Source organism: Euprymna scolopes, chromosome 12 (assembly GCF_053919585.1).
Source record: "Euprymna scolopes isolate OS-2025 chromosome 12, ASM5391958v1, whole genome shotgun sequence".
NCBI lineage: Eukaryota > Metazoa > Mollusca > Cephalopoda > Sepiida > Sepiolidae > Euprymna > Euprymna scolopes.
This window is the reverse complement of record NC_136493.1, coordinates 546,287-561,397: the sequence shown is the minus strand read 5'-3', so window position 1 is coordinate 561,397 and position 15,111 is coordinate 546,287. Positions and strand designations below refer to the sequence as shown.

Below are 15,111 nucleotides of genomic sequence, written 5' to 3'. Positions count from 1 at the left end.
ATTACTTCCGCAGAAACACTTTCATTCCGCTAAAACCTGATATTGTGCATAATCTCCTGAAGAGGAGGTGAATAAACACACCGGTATTAAATCAAGGAAGGTGTTGCCTGTCGTCTCTTGTTTTCTCGATTAAAAGATTACAATATTGCAATAAATAATATATATATTTTTTTTTACCCGTATTATTCAGAGATTGGTCCTGTTTCAAAATGGTTTATTTAATTTTCATTTTCTGCGAACCAGCTTTTCGGTCGCCATCTTGAATGAAAACTTTCCACCCATCAACTTAGTCATATTTTCTAATCTTATAATCGTTTCTTTCTGAAAACAAATTGACAAACAAAAAGTAAGTATTAATTGAATTTACTTTCTTTTTGCCGTTCTCTTTTTATAACAGAGGCGCACCTTTTATTTTAGATATTTGTGTCCCAAATTAGCGAACGTTCCAATTTTACATGCAAACAAAAAACTGATTTGTTTTACAATACACATTGTACAAAATGGTAAAAAAAAAAAAAAATATAACAAATAAATGTTATCAAAGATAAGATAAGTTACTCTTCTACCTATCTGAAAAAGTTTTAAGTGGTTTTATTCGCTTTACAACGTTTATTCGATTTGAAAAACAAATAGTGTCGGTGTCGGGCGACCGGGCGTTAGCTGAAAAACAAAACAAAACAAAAACAACATCTAAATATTTGAAGTTTAGATAATGACTTAAACATAAAACAAATACTGATAGAAATCCACCCAATGAATGTTACTGTGATATTTTTTTTTAATTAGAAAAAAACCCCAAAAAACCGCCACCATTGCATGTTTTACTGTTGTCCATTGAGTTTCATAAAACTTTTTTTTAATAAAAATGGCGCTTTTCATCCCCTTTATTTATGTCTTTGAACTAATGTGTTTTATCAAAAAGAAAGAAAAGAAGCTTTTGATAGTTTTATGCAGGTCCATCAGGGGTCCATTCTGAGCCTAACTCTCTTCTTGATCTACATTAACGATCTTCCAAATCACATCCTTACATCATTTGTAGACATTTATGCTGATAACAGTACTATCTATGGATCTTGAACATGTGGTACAATGGGAAAAGAGGTGGCTTGTTACTTTTAATGCATCTAAAATCATTTTTTTATCTTTACATCATCAACGCTCTGATCCCCATCTGTCATCAATTGACATGAATGGCTCTCGTCATGTTTTGACAAGTTTCTGAGCTTGACCTTTACTCCTGATCTGAAATGGAACACATACATTAAATCCGTTGCCAAGACCGCTGGAAAAATGGTGAGATCCTTCAATCGATCCAGTAGATATCTCACTGCTGATGCAATTCTCTATCTATATAAGAGCCAGGTACGTCCAAGAATGGAGTACTGTTGCCACATCTGGGCAAGAGCTTCTAGAAAGGACTTATCCTGCTTTGATAGAGTTCAAAATAGACTTTGTAGCTTCGTAGAGGATGTCCTTTCCTCTTCCCTGCAACTTCTTTTTCACAGAAGAGATGTTGCGAGCTTATCTCTGTTTTATTGTTATTTTCATGGCAAGTGCTCGACTGAGCCCCAATCTATGGTCTCTCCTCATCAAACTTTCACAAGTAACCCACGTCTAGCAGAAAACACTATCAATAATTTCCCCCCACTCTTTAACTGTAAATGTAAAAAATAAGGTCAGATAATTTATGAACCCGATGTGCAGATTTACTTTTTAAAAAAGTAATCTACATTTGAAGTAAGGTAAATCGGTAGATGATGACTCTCTATTATCCCTTCCTCAAATAAATACCTCACGCTAATCATACTTAACTGATATAAGAATAAGGGAAATATTACTTAATGTATAAAATTTACACCATGGGCGGACCTTTATTATAATTTGCTGTGAATACATATACATTTGTAATTTGGTTGAATTTAAGAACAGTAACACAGAAATTTTTTCATACTTAGAAATTTTCTCAATCTTCTTTTTAGTGAATATACATTAATACTCAAGGGAGATAATTCCAGATAACCTGTAAAGAGTTATGTCCCCTTAACTGTGTCTTGTTTTCGCATGTTAACTTAAATAAACTTTTAATTTAATCCATAGATCCCTCTTCCTTTTTATTTATTTTTTATTTTTTCTAGTTTTTTGTTTCTACTTTCCTCTTATCTCATATCAGTCACTAGATAATATATCCAAAAATATCTATATGAAAATTTAAAAACTGCATCTTGTTACAAATTAAAACATAGATAACACATGATTTAACATTATGTCTCACTGGCAATCTTTTGTAAATTTAGATTTTTAAAAACTTACAATTAGTTAATGGATCTAATTAAAATTTTAGTCATAAATAAATTGGAAATAATACCCTCTGGTGTTTTGCTTGATAACTTTATTGACTTTATAATCTTTTTTGTAAATTTCTTTTATACTAGAACCAAAAATATGAAACCTTGTAAGTGTAGAGTTAACATGGCGACTTATACACCTCAAGAATGGTGGAGATTACATCAGTTAAACCATTGTGCACATAACATTCAAGATGATAACAATTGTCTAATTAATCTAAATAATACTTCAAGTGACTTTAACTTTTAAAACAAGTAATCACGTTTTATTATAAGGCCAAGCTTATTTTAACATGTATGTTAATTACGCAAATTTATTAACAAATTGGATGTATAAAACCGTTTATACTGTTTTACTGATGTATTGTATTCATTAATGAAAACTTAACCTGAAATTATCTATTAAAACAATTATAAACATTCTTTTCCCAGTTGCAATTGCATATATACGAAACAATAAAATTATCTTAAAAATGTGATCTCAACTATTAAAGTTATCTCAATTTTAAATTTCTAATTAGAACAATGAACATCTCATTTGATTTCAATTTTTCAGGTAAAGTAGATATTTTTCAGGGCTAATAACATGGCCTAGGAAAACAAGTGAAGCACTGACAATGAATTTACCAAAGCTAATTCTAACCTGCTATTGCTGAAAGGTGTTGGGCAGAGATGACTGAAATATTTTTCAGGTGAGGCACATGCCACAAGATTGTCATCTATACAGTTATTGACATTATGAAAATTTAGCATTACTTCATCCATGAAGCTGAATTTTATAAACCGGAAGACTTGTAAGCAATTGAAAGTTGATATGGAGGTTTTATCACAGTTTTGGGTATATCAACTGGATTCACTAGGATTTAACAGTAACCCTTAACTGTGTCGAGTTGGGAAAAAGTCTTCCAACAAGGCAGACATAAAGCAAAATGCTTTATATGTAAAACTGTGTAACGATCAAGTATAGTCATTGCATTCAGTCATCGAGAGTTCTCAATTCGATAGCAATTTCTGGAGTGTTTCAAGACCATGTTAAATGGTCATTAACTGGACGAATGTTATATTATTCCATCTGCAGTGTATGGTTGAACTTTGTGACTTTAGGAATTCAAAACGTAGTCTTGTAAAACTAAATATTTCTTCAAACGAAAATACCTAAAGAAAGAAATTATTGGATTGGAAATTAAAAAAAAATGAATTTCATTATATTATCATACTTCTTTACATGAAAATCTTTTACAAAGTAATTGTTTTGACTTAAAATTTTTTTTTTTTTAAATTTTTTTTTTAATTACATTTTCACCCCAAACAAGGCACATTGCCACTTTGGTGTAGGGGGCTACTATCAGGGGAAACATCTACTGGGGTACTATGTAGGGATTAGGGCAGCGAGATGTTGGTTCACGTTGCACTTGAACTTATGCATGTCAGTACAGTTGGGGAAGCAGTGACCCGGAATGGAATTCCAAAGTCTAGCAGTTCTGGGGAAGAAACTACTGGAGTAGAAGGATCTTTTACATCTAGGGATCTCTACAGTGTGGGGGTGGGATTTTGCAGCTTGTCGGGTCTGTCGAGGGTGTTCACGTCGTGGGGGCACAAGTGCTTGCAGTTCTTCAGAGCATTCACCATTATAATACTTGTAGAACAGGCAGAGGGATGCAACGTTTCGACGATGGGACAGAGGCTGAAGTTTTGATGCCAGTTTAGGGCCTATCAGATTTGCGACTCTCTTTTGAACCCTGTCAAGGAGCGAGAGACAAGTAGCTGAGGCACCGGCCCAAATATGACAGCAATACTCCATACATGGGCGAATAGTGGCCTTATAGAGGTACAGGATACTTTCGGGTGTTAAAAGTTTTCTAGCACGGTAGAGAGAGCCCACCTTCCTTGCAGCGGCCCTGGCAATGCCCTCGATGTAACTGTTCCAACTCATGTTTCCAGTGAACGTTAGGCCAAGGAGCTTGAGAGACGTACTCTCAGATAAAGAGTCGTTGGCCATTGCTATAGGTGGTAGAGAAGGTTTCTTGTAATTATTGAATGAAACCAGTTTTGTCTTGGTGGCATTGAACGTTACCATCCATTTTTGTCCCCATTCCACTACTGATTGGAGGTCATCCTCTAGTGTTTCTGCCATTACTTTAGATATATGTTCGTTTGTTTTCCTGTCGTGCCTGCTATAGAGTGTGGTGTCATCAGCATATATCCCCATCTCAGAGGCAATCTTGTCGGGGAGGTCGTTTATGAATATCAGGAACAGCAGAGGTCCCAGGATAGATCCTTGGGGCACTCCCGCATTTATATCATATTGTTTAGATGTACGACCGTCGAGGACAACCTGGATTTTTCTCTTATCTAAGAAGGATTTAATTACGTTAAGTATTCTACCAGTGATACTGTAAGATCTAATCTTCCTGAGGAGACCCTCATGCCATACCCTGTCAAAAGCCTTAGATATATCTAGAGCTACCGCTCGTCCCTCTCCCGCTTTGTCCAGTGAATGGTATATGCGTTCAGAGATTACAGTGAGGATGTCTGCCGTGGAACGGGCTTGTCTAAATCCATATTGACGGTCAGTCAGAAGAAGAGCATGGTTAATTAAGGTCTCAAATATTTTGGCAAAAAGTGGGAGGAGGCTAATAGGGCGATAATTTAATGGGTCAGTTCTTTCGCCAGAATTCTTGAATACTGGTACTACAGAAGCAGTTTTCCAACAGCTCGGAAAGCAAGATTCATTAAGGCATTTGTTGTAGAGTTTGGAGAGAACTGGAGCTACTTCGGCTGAGCACTTTTTTAATAGCACAGCTGGGATGAGGTCGGGTCCACATGCTTTTGAAGTGTCAAGGTTTTTTATGATAGCATGCACCTGAGCAGGGGTGATTTTCAGGTCGTCTAGCGTGGCGTCTGTCCGCATAGGAAATTGAGGTAGGGGTTGGTTTAGAGGGTCCAGTGTGGAGTTTGAGGCAAACCGACTGGCAAGCATGTTAGCCTTCTCGGTTGCTGAGCAAAGAACCTCGTGATTGTTGGTTAATGGGGGAATTGTTGATTGCCCATTATTTACTACACTGTTGTAGATTTTCCAGAAGTCACGAGTTCCTAGTTTTTGTGCTTCGATGCGTTTTTTCGTGGTTTCCGTAAATTCCCTCTTAGCTGTCGCTATTTCTTTCTTAACGTTACTTCTAGCTTCTATGTACTTCTGTCTGTTTGAACTGGACTTATGTCGATTAAACCTGCGGAATGCATGCTGCCTTTGAGCAATGGCAGTTGCGCAAGTCGAAGTAAACCATTGGGGAGAGTGGGGCTTGCTATAGAATTTCCGCATGGGAACATGCGCTTCGATTGCAGTTTTGAACCATTCAGTGGTCTCGGTTGCACACTGTTCAGCAGGAAGAGAAAAAATATTTCCCCATGGGGCGTCTCTGATAAGATCTCTGATAGCTTCCCAGTCAGCCTTTTTATAATATGTCGTTGTTTTGAGCACTGGCTCTTCAGTTTTGGCTCTAGAGTTTAGGGCGATTTCAACCATTATCACCGCATTATCGGCGTTCCCAAGTGGGCTGTCGGCTTTCGTTACACAATCATCAGGAACTGTGGTCAAAAACAGATCTAATAGTGATGCGTGTTGTTCTTCCTGATCAGGGAAGCGGGTTGGAAAAGTAACAATTTGCGATAGGGAGTGAGATACAGAGAAGCTATGAGTTGCGCTGCCTGCTGCATCTGTGTAAGTAGAGAATCCAAGCCAGTTTTTGTGATGGACATTAAAGTCGCCAAATACATGTACTTGGGCGCTAGTGTCGAAGGAGAGTGCTGTGTCTATGCTGTCAGATACTTTGTTTATTATGGTGCAGTCTTGGGTCGAGGGAGAGCGGTAGAGAAAGTAAAAGTAGCTAATGTTGTGTTGCATGATTAGTCTAAAGCACATAAAGGCTTGATCATCCGTTTCTAGGTTTGTTTCTCTAGTCAAGGGAAGGGTATTACAAATGTAAACTCCAAGTCCGTGCATATGTCTGTCAGAGTCCTTACGGCAGAGTGGGAGATATCCAGGCATGTTAAAGTAGTTAGAGGGGATGGAGGAGTGTAGGTTAGTCTCACTTAGTGCTAAGATATCCGGGGTATTTGTTAGGAGAAATGCTTCAACATCAGCTAAATTAGTTCTAAGCCCACGGATATTTGTGAATGCAAGCCTCAAGGGAGGAGGCAAGTTGGATTTGTTTGACCCTAAGCCTGGTTTAAGCTTATTTTTAGATTGTACTGTCATCATGTTTTTTTAACGAGTTTCAGTTGGGTTAGGGGAAGCCGAACAGGAGGTTATGCAGAATATCACACATGCATCACAAGTAGACCATCAGCTGACCCTCCATCAACTAGGACTGTGGCCTCAGGAAAGCCCACCGGGGATGAGTGCAGGGTCCCTTTCCATGCGTGCCATGGCACTGCAAACATCCCGATATTATTCAACTGTTGATGGAGCAGCCGCTCTAAGCGCTACCAAAGAGTTAGGGCTCCTGTACTACCAGTCGGAAACAGCAGCCAGTAACTGTCAATCCGGTACCCTCAACCCTTCGGAGGAAGGTCAACCCAATCTAATTGCTCAGGCATATGTGGTACTCAAGCATTCTCAAGTTCCCAGCTTTAGGGGTGGGGTGTGTCGGGAGTGGGGAAACGGCGTTCATTGCCCTAGACAAGAAACAAGATCTACCACTGGGTGTTTCTGTCGAATCACTGTGATAGTATCTCTGCGCCTGACTAATAGGCAAAGAAGGAGTATGGAAGCCGGGCGATAGGCAGAACCTATCTACTCCTTAAGCATTTTAGGTTTGCAAACCGGTAATTTGATTGAGTCACCAGCTCTAGGAAGGTTGTCATCCAAGACTGAAGAGGCCTCCCTCCTCTTTGGTTTGGTTTCAGAGTTTTCCTTCTCTTAGACGGATGATCTGGAAAGATCTACTGGGTCCGTCACCACTGAGAGGGTTTGCTCCGCGCCTGGGTTCTAATCCAGGTATTTCTGCGACCCCGCGTGGTTAGTTAATGTTATTGGGTTAGTTTGTAGAGGTTATATCTGCTAAAATAGTTACACTCCTCAAAGTGGATTAGGGACATTGTTATTTCATTGTTACTGGATAAAGAGGTTGAGTAGAGCTCATGCAGTGTAAGCAACTATGATTGTAAGGAGGCTTGTTAGGAGGAGATAATGTGGTTTGAGGCTTTCTCTTTTGTATATATATATATATATTTTATTTTTTCCTTTTATTTTTATTTATTTATTTATTTATTTTTTTTTTATTCATGTGAGCTTGGGTCTAGTATAATATTAGAGTGTGAGTAGGTGTTAAGAATTGAACTACGAGTTGTGCCCAAGCTATATTTTAGATGATAGCAGGGCATGAGATGCGAGTGCAAATATAGTACGGGTAAAAACAGTAAGTTTTGAGTCATGTGTAATTTGGTAAATAGATATATGGGCTGGTTTTAGTAGGTAACCTGGTTAAAAAAGGCATTACTATGCTTCCATTTCCATTGTTACTGGGAGAGGGTATAGGTAAAAATTCGTGCTGTGAAAGCAGCTAAATTTGCTACAGTATTGGATTGAGAGAGACGAGTTAATGTATGGTTAGATATAGTTTTGTAAGTTTAGGGATGGATGATTAGATATGGTTTAGTAGGTTTAGGAGAGGGATAAAGTGTTAAGGTATGATTTACTTATTAGAAATTCTGATTTGGTGCCCAAACCGAATATTTAGTAAGACTGAAATATAAGATATGCTCAGTATAGGTACAAGAGAACATTTGATATGGAGTACAGTTATACCTGATAGATATAGGTTATTGCATATGTTGTAAATATAGTTAAATATAGATGGATGGATAAGTAGTAATGTATACGAATGCATGGAATTTTGGACACTTTGAGTAAGTTGCCTTTAGACTACAACGGAGGAGAATGACTTCGCCTTTCTCTTAATATCCGGAAGTTTTTATTTCAATGAGTACCGGTTTAGTTTGTGTAATGATTATTGCAATACTATCTCTTAATAAAGAGATATTAATGGTTGCTGTTCATTATAGATTACTTTAAGTCAATGTATAGGACTATGGCTAGTAAGTATTTACTTAGAAGCTTGGTTATGGGTTAGGAGTTTTAATCAGGGGCATACCTAGGAAATTTTGGTTGTTAATGGGTATCGATTTTCGAGTCTGTTAGGGTCAAGGGCGGAGAGCAAGGACCTCTCTAAGTTACGTGAAACGGATTAGGTTTAGTGGCAACTTGAGAAATAGAGCAGTTTGATTTGTTAGTGATCAGGAGAAAGAGAATTTAAGTAAAAAATAAAAAGGTTTGTCATGCAAAACAGACGATGCAGTCATCTTGGAGGTAAAGTATCTATAGGGGGTACTTAGTATACAACTAGCAGTATTTTTCAGTTTTGAGAGGAATTTTAGGTGCAATAGTTTCATGGTTTCTTGTACAAGTCCGTAGTCTAGGTCAGGGACGAAGCACTTCTAATATTGCAACTGGGTGTATCTAATTTTAAAAGTAGTTGAATAGAGTATTATGAGGTGTTCTACTTAGCTTAGGGATAGAAAGGAAATTTAAGGTAATATTCAGAGTGATATAAGCAATTTCATGAGGATCAGATATATGATCACTGGATGTTATGCTGCTCAGAAGAATTCTTGTATCTATTCAGAAGGATGTCTTGGTGATATAAGGTCTGATACATTAAGAGTCTGAGGATACAGGAGGTTGTGAGCTGATGAGGATTCAGTACAGGCGATTATATATAGTTAACAAAGGTGGTTTAGTTAGTACGCACGTATTGTACATATAAGTATACTGCTTCAGTTCTATCCTCTATTGTAAAGGAAACCCCGTCTGCATTTCGATTGGCAATTTTGTCAAAAGAGGAAATGTAAAACAGCTTATCTAATTTTTCGTATTTTGATGAAATGATGGATCAAGAGCATAGGTGTCCGGAAAGGAAATGGCAGTGTACAAGTAAGGGGGGGGTCACTGATATCTTATTAGCGTTATTTTAATTGAGTAAATTAAAAAAAAAAAATCGCCTTGCGATGGCTGATTTATATTAAGTAACGTACTTAAATAAAGTTTTCATATCCTCTAAATAAATTAGCATTTTTTTTTTTTAACCGAGTTTATCTTTACTATAGCATTGACTTATTATTTAAGTGAGATGGGTTTTGTAAACTGCGAAATGGTCTATTTAAATGGAGAAAATTATCGGTTACAATATGCCTGGAAATGTAAAGAATATTTGCTTTAAATTTCATGCTAAACAGTTAAAGATTTTACTTATCTTTGGTTTTCTTTTCTTGGACACTCGAGACTAAAGACCAGGGTGGTCGTTTCTCTTGGCCCCGAAAGGTCAAATGGCATTTGTGGTACCAAGATGCTATCTAATTCAGTAGAGGACTGGGTAGGCTACTTTAGGGGGAGGGGGGGTCACTTGGTGAAAAGTTTTCCAATTGGCGGCGCGACGATGCTTCCTCGCTTGTGTATCGTTTTCAGAGATATTAATGTTAACAATTGAAATACGCGTTCCAAACAAATATGATGGAAATAAAATAATAGCATATATAACGTAAAATAATAGCATATATAACGTACAAGGTGAAAAGCGGAAAAACTGAAAAGGAAATGTGCAGTTACTACAGCTTTCGAAAAGAATTTAAATCATATTCACCGTAAGGATTTGTTGAAATAAGTTAAACCGCCGTGAAGAAAAACCATCAATAAATTAACGAATGGTAGAGTTTCAGGTTTAACTCAATAAATCTAATTATTTATATACATTTTTTTTTTTTAAATATATGCAATAATTGGACATGCAATAAGTCTAGATTTCTAACACGGTGGAAATGATTTTGAAATAAAGTTTTCATATCCTCTAAATAAATTAGTATTTTTTTTTTTTTTTAACCGAGTTTAATACAATTTAAAATGCATTCAAATTAAAATGTGTTGATTCTACCAAGTTAAATATACAATCAATTATGTAAACCACGTTTTAATGCACGTGACTAGGCTAAAATAATGAAAGATGATTTTAACTTTTTTAGGATAATTGATAAAGTATTTGTGTGGTATTTAATATTATCTAATTTTTTCTTTCTTAAATTATAAAAAGATGGAAATTATAAAACACTAAAATCATTATGGTATTTTGTTTCTCACTAATGAAATGTTTGGTGATTTGTAGCCTACTATCTTTTGAAAAAGAAAATTCATTGTAGTAATTGTTCTGTATATCAAATGTCCTAATATTCCAATATTCAGGAAAAACGATTTGGAGGATATTAAAAATAGTATAAATAAAGTGTTGAATTTTTTTATGTTTACCTACAACATTACAGCAGATCTCATTTAATCTCTTCAAAAATAACTTTCAACATCAGATGGATATTGAAAAATATATTTTTGTACTAGGAACATTTATAAAACATTTTATGAAATGTATCATTATTTTTTATATTTGCAGAATCTCCACCAATCAAAACAAAAGCATAAACAAATGCATTATTGAATTTGAATAGATCTTCTTTGACAACTTGAATATGAAAATATTTTCAGAAACAAATTTAAAAAATGTATTGATGTAAATCGCATAAAGTTTGAAGCTTGCAAGAAGAGAAATACTTTTTTGTGAAATGTATGAATATTCTTTTCATCAACTTTCATATTGTGATAATATATTGAGAAAACATTTTATTGTAAATTGTTCATGTATTTCGTTCCCCCAGTCTTATTCAGGAGAAAAATAACTGAAAATTGAGGAGAAAAGTAATAAAAAATTTCAGACATCCACAATAGTTTAAAAATCCAAACAAGTTTTCTGCTATTAATGAAAACTGAAATTATATTTTAATATGGCTTTGCAAAGCTCTGTTTTGATGAATAATCGATTAAGATACTTTTAAATAGCCTACATTTGAACCAAATTTTGAGAAGTTGTTCTCTGTGTTTGTTTCCTGAATATGGAAAAATACAGAAAAACAAAGAGTAAAAAATCCTCAAGTACTTTGACTTCTAAACTGAAATTAAAAGCCGATTCTGGAGAGAGACGGTATTCTTGTGAAGTATGTGGCTCTTCTTTCACACAGAAATCTAATATGGTTAGACACATGCGAACACATTTTGTAGATAATCAATATTCTTGTGAAATATGCAACTGTTTGTCTTCAAGAAAATCTGATATGGTGAGGCATATGCGAACTCATAGTGGAGAGAAACCTTTTAGTTGTGAAATATGCAGTTCAGCATTTTCAGAAAAATCTAATATGCTGAAGCATATGCGAATACATACTGGAGAAAAACCATATAATTGTAAAGTATGTAATGCCTCTTTTACATTGAAACAGACGATGTTGCAACATATGCAAACACATACAGGAGAGAAACCATATTCTTGTGATTTTTGTAGTTCCTCATTTAGACAACAACACCATTTGTTGCGACATATAAAAACACATTCTAAGGAAAAACCATATTCTTGTGGAATATGTGGGTGTTATTTTTCACGCAAAGATCATATGTTCACTCATATGCAGACACATACAGAAGAGAAGCATTCAAGTTCTCTCCAGTGAGAGAAGCCATATTGTAAAATATGTGCCTCTTCGTTTCTAGGGAAGCACCATCTGTTGTACCATATGCGAATACGTACTGAAAGGAAACCATATTATTGCAAAGGACCGCATATTATTGGGGACCGCTTGTGAATTTCATACTCCCATGAAACTTCCTCCCTTGGAGGAAGCCGGTTAAACCCTGAATAGGGTTGGTGCTGACTGCACACACACACAAGGTATGTGGTTCTTTTATATGCAAAGATGATACATTGCAACATATGCAAACACATACAGGATAGAAAAATTATTCTTGCGAAATATGTTTATCATTTACATTGAATGTATCTTTGTTTCAGCATATGCGAACATATTTGAAAGTATGAATTACAGAACACTATATTCTATTGTCCTTGCTCAAGGACTTTTCAAGACGACCTTATATGAAAGTATATCACCCTTCAAGTAAATTCTAATTAAATATTCAAAGCCCAAACAAGACACTCTCTACACAACTATACATCGGTTCATACAGAAAATGTTGCACTTTCTAGTCATCTATTACTCATATAGAAATCAAGTGTTATCTTCAGAATATCAACCATTTGATACCTAAGAACTTACACTGAAATAAAAATAAGAAAAAAACAACAAAATTCTTCTGAAGAATCTTGCTCGCCTATTTTTTCAGAAAATGCATGGAAAAATGCGAAAACATGCAGAGAGAAATCATATTCTTATAAAATATATCGGTTTAATTTTACAAATAAAGTTGAAGTTAGTCACAAGCAGATCCATATGGGAGAGATCTGCAAAGTAAAGTACTGAATAAATGCAAAAATGCTTAAAACCTGATCCAGGACCGCCAACAAAACCCAAACAAGAGTCGAACATCCACTGATCATGAATGACTTAAAGCTGTAGACCAGCCCCCAATGATGACATACGTCCACGTGATGAAAGTTGTGCATACTTTCTTTAAAGATATTGGAATGAACTTTGACTTGGACAAATGTGCAAGCATTTCTTTCATTGCTGCGAAGATCAAAACAAAAAGCACACAGCTTGATGAAGTCACTAACATTAAAGTTCAAGAAATGCAGGAACAATAAAAATACCTTATCATAAAGGAAACGATACAATTCAACATACTAAGACGAGAGAAAAAAGTGTCAGAGACTATGCCATGTAAAAAAATTGCAAAATACAATTCCCAAACAAAAAATAACTGCCATTACTCAACTAGCCATGTCCATGATAATACAGCTATTGTATTATTGACTGACTACAAAATGACCTACCTAATCTAGACAGAAACGAGGAAAATGTTGACACTGTACAGAGTAATGCATAGAAACTGGTGTCTACAAAGGCTTATTTGGCAGGAGGAATAAGAGGTATGCATCTCTAAGAAATTCACAGTAAGTGATTATAAGCATTAGTCAATATCTTATGATCTAGAGCTTAATATTTATGATGACTTATTTACTGAAATAATTAAAGACGCCCACAAACTCAATAAGGATAACCCACCACATAGCAGCAACAAACAGCCCACAATAACCCATCTCAACACAGACTTAATGGATTTATCTTGAACTCAAATTTTCCCTACTCGAAGATTCAATAACATCATCAAGGTAAACATGAAGACGGTTGTGCAGAACATCTTACCACCTCAAATAACCAGCTACCAATAATCACATAACACATGACCACTAAACTGACAGGTTTCCTCTATACAAACTTGATTACCCACTACATCTGCCACCAAGTATCCACAAATACGACCTGAAATTCAAACATCTAAAGCAGAACAGATTCTCTATGATACAGATGAGAGAAACAAACATGTTACCCAATTTTGACCAGATCACAACAAACAACACTTAAAAAACTGAGAGATAAAAACATCATCTTTTGAAAAATGGAAAGAATTGTGTTACTTCAAGTGTTACATATGATAAATACACTTTTCACAGATTTGATGGATTCTATTTCATAATCTTGGACCATGATCTTACTGATCCATACAAATGCTGTCCTATTTTAAAAAGGGTTCTGGAAACTTTATCCTAGACCTCTGCATTATATTCCCTGCTACTAAGTTGCTTCTCTTTTTACACATCATATTTAAAAGTTAACGAAGATGGCCAAATAAAAAAACTTGTTATGAATATTAGAAATGGACTCTGTCCTTTTTACCATAGTGCATACAGCAGTTTTTCAACTACATTAAACAGTTTCGTTATTTCTTTTATATTAAAAGTAAATTCAGGTTTATAACAAGTAAACACAACTCTATTGTTTTCATAAAATAAAGAGAAACGTTAAACTATATCTTTCCAGTAATAATTGTTACGATACAGTCGGTGGAAGTATATTTTAATAATTACAAAATTTTAAAGAACAAAACACAAAAATATTATTGCCATTTATTTGATTTAATTTTGTGGAGATTCGATTTGATAATCTTATAGACGTAATTATAATCAATTTTCTTTTGCACTAAGATATAGCTGAATAATATTAAGCTAAAATAAATATGTATATAAAATAAAGTGATTTTAAAATGTAAGAAATTTATGGAGAACTAATTAGAAAGAGAAAATTAAAAAAAACTTGTAAGTTTTTTTTTTGGTGTTCTATGAAGAAAAGTTATTTTAAATGGGATATGGGATAATTGACTGCTATTACTGGAAGTGATCACACAAACAAAATAATGTTCATTCGAGGTAGGTGTAATATTATATTGCCCAAAGTGTTAGTTCAGTTTTAGGAAGGAATAAATCAAACATGGAGGTTAGAAACATATCCGAGTATGCAATTCATTTTCCATGCCTGATTTGGAAATCTTGAGAATGTTAAGATATAAAACAACAAAGTTGTTCAACTACAGCTTTCATTCGATCACAATCAATCATTTTTGACCAGCCAGGGCAAAGAGTGTTTTCGGAAAACAAGAGCAAACAATTCTTGACACGTCCATACTAGAACAACATTCATTCCATATACATGGCATATCTTTAAGCAGGTTTATGTAACCTTTGCCGTTTTTCTAGTAAAAGCAGCATCAGATATCGGTAGTGCTATGTCTGCTATTTCATTTATAAGACCTGAAATACAAGTATGTAAGAACTCACCAGCTTGGAAGCTTATCACACACTGATGTGAACATACTTGTTTC

At 35.1% G+C, this 15,111-nt stretch overlaps 1 long non-coding RNA gene across 1 annotated transcript; it reads left to right on the top strand.

Annotated features, from left to right (window-relative positions):
* Positions 1-253: 253 nt before the first annotated feature.
* LOC145291140 (uncharacterized) lies at positions 254-14,262 on the top strand. The gene is made up of 2 exons (XR_013869335.1): positions 254-346; positions 10,838-14,262. It is a non-coding gene; the product is annotated as an uncharacterized LOC145291140 (long non-coding RNA).
* The last annotated feature ends 849 nt before the right edge of the window (positions 14,263-15,111 follow it).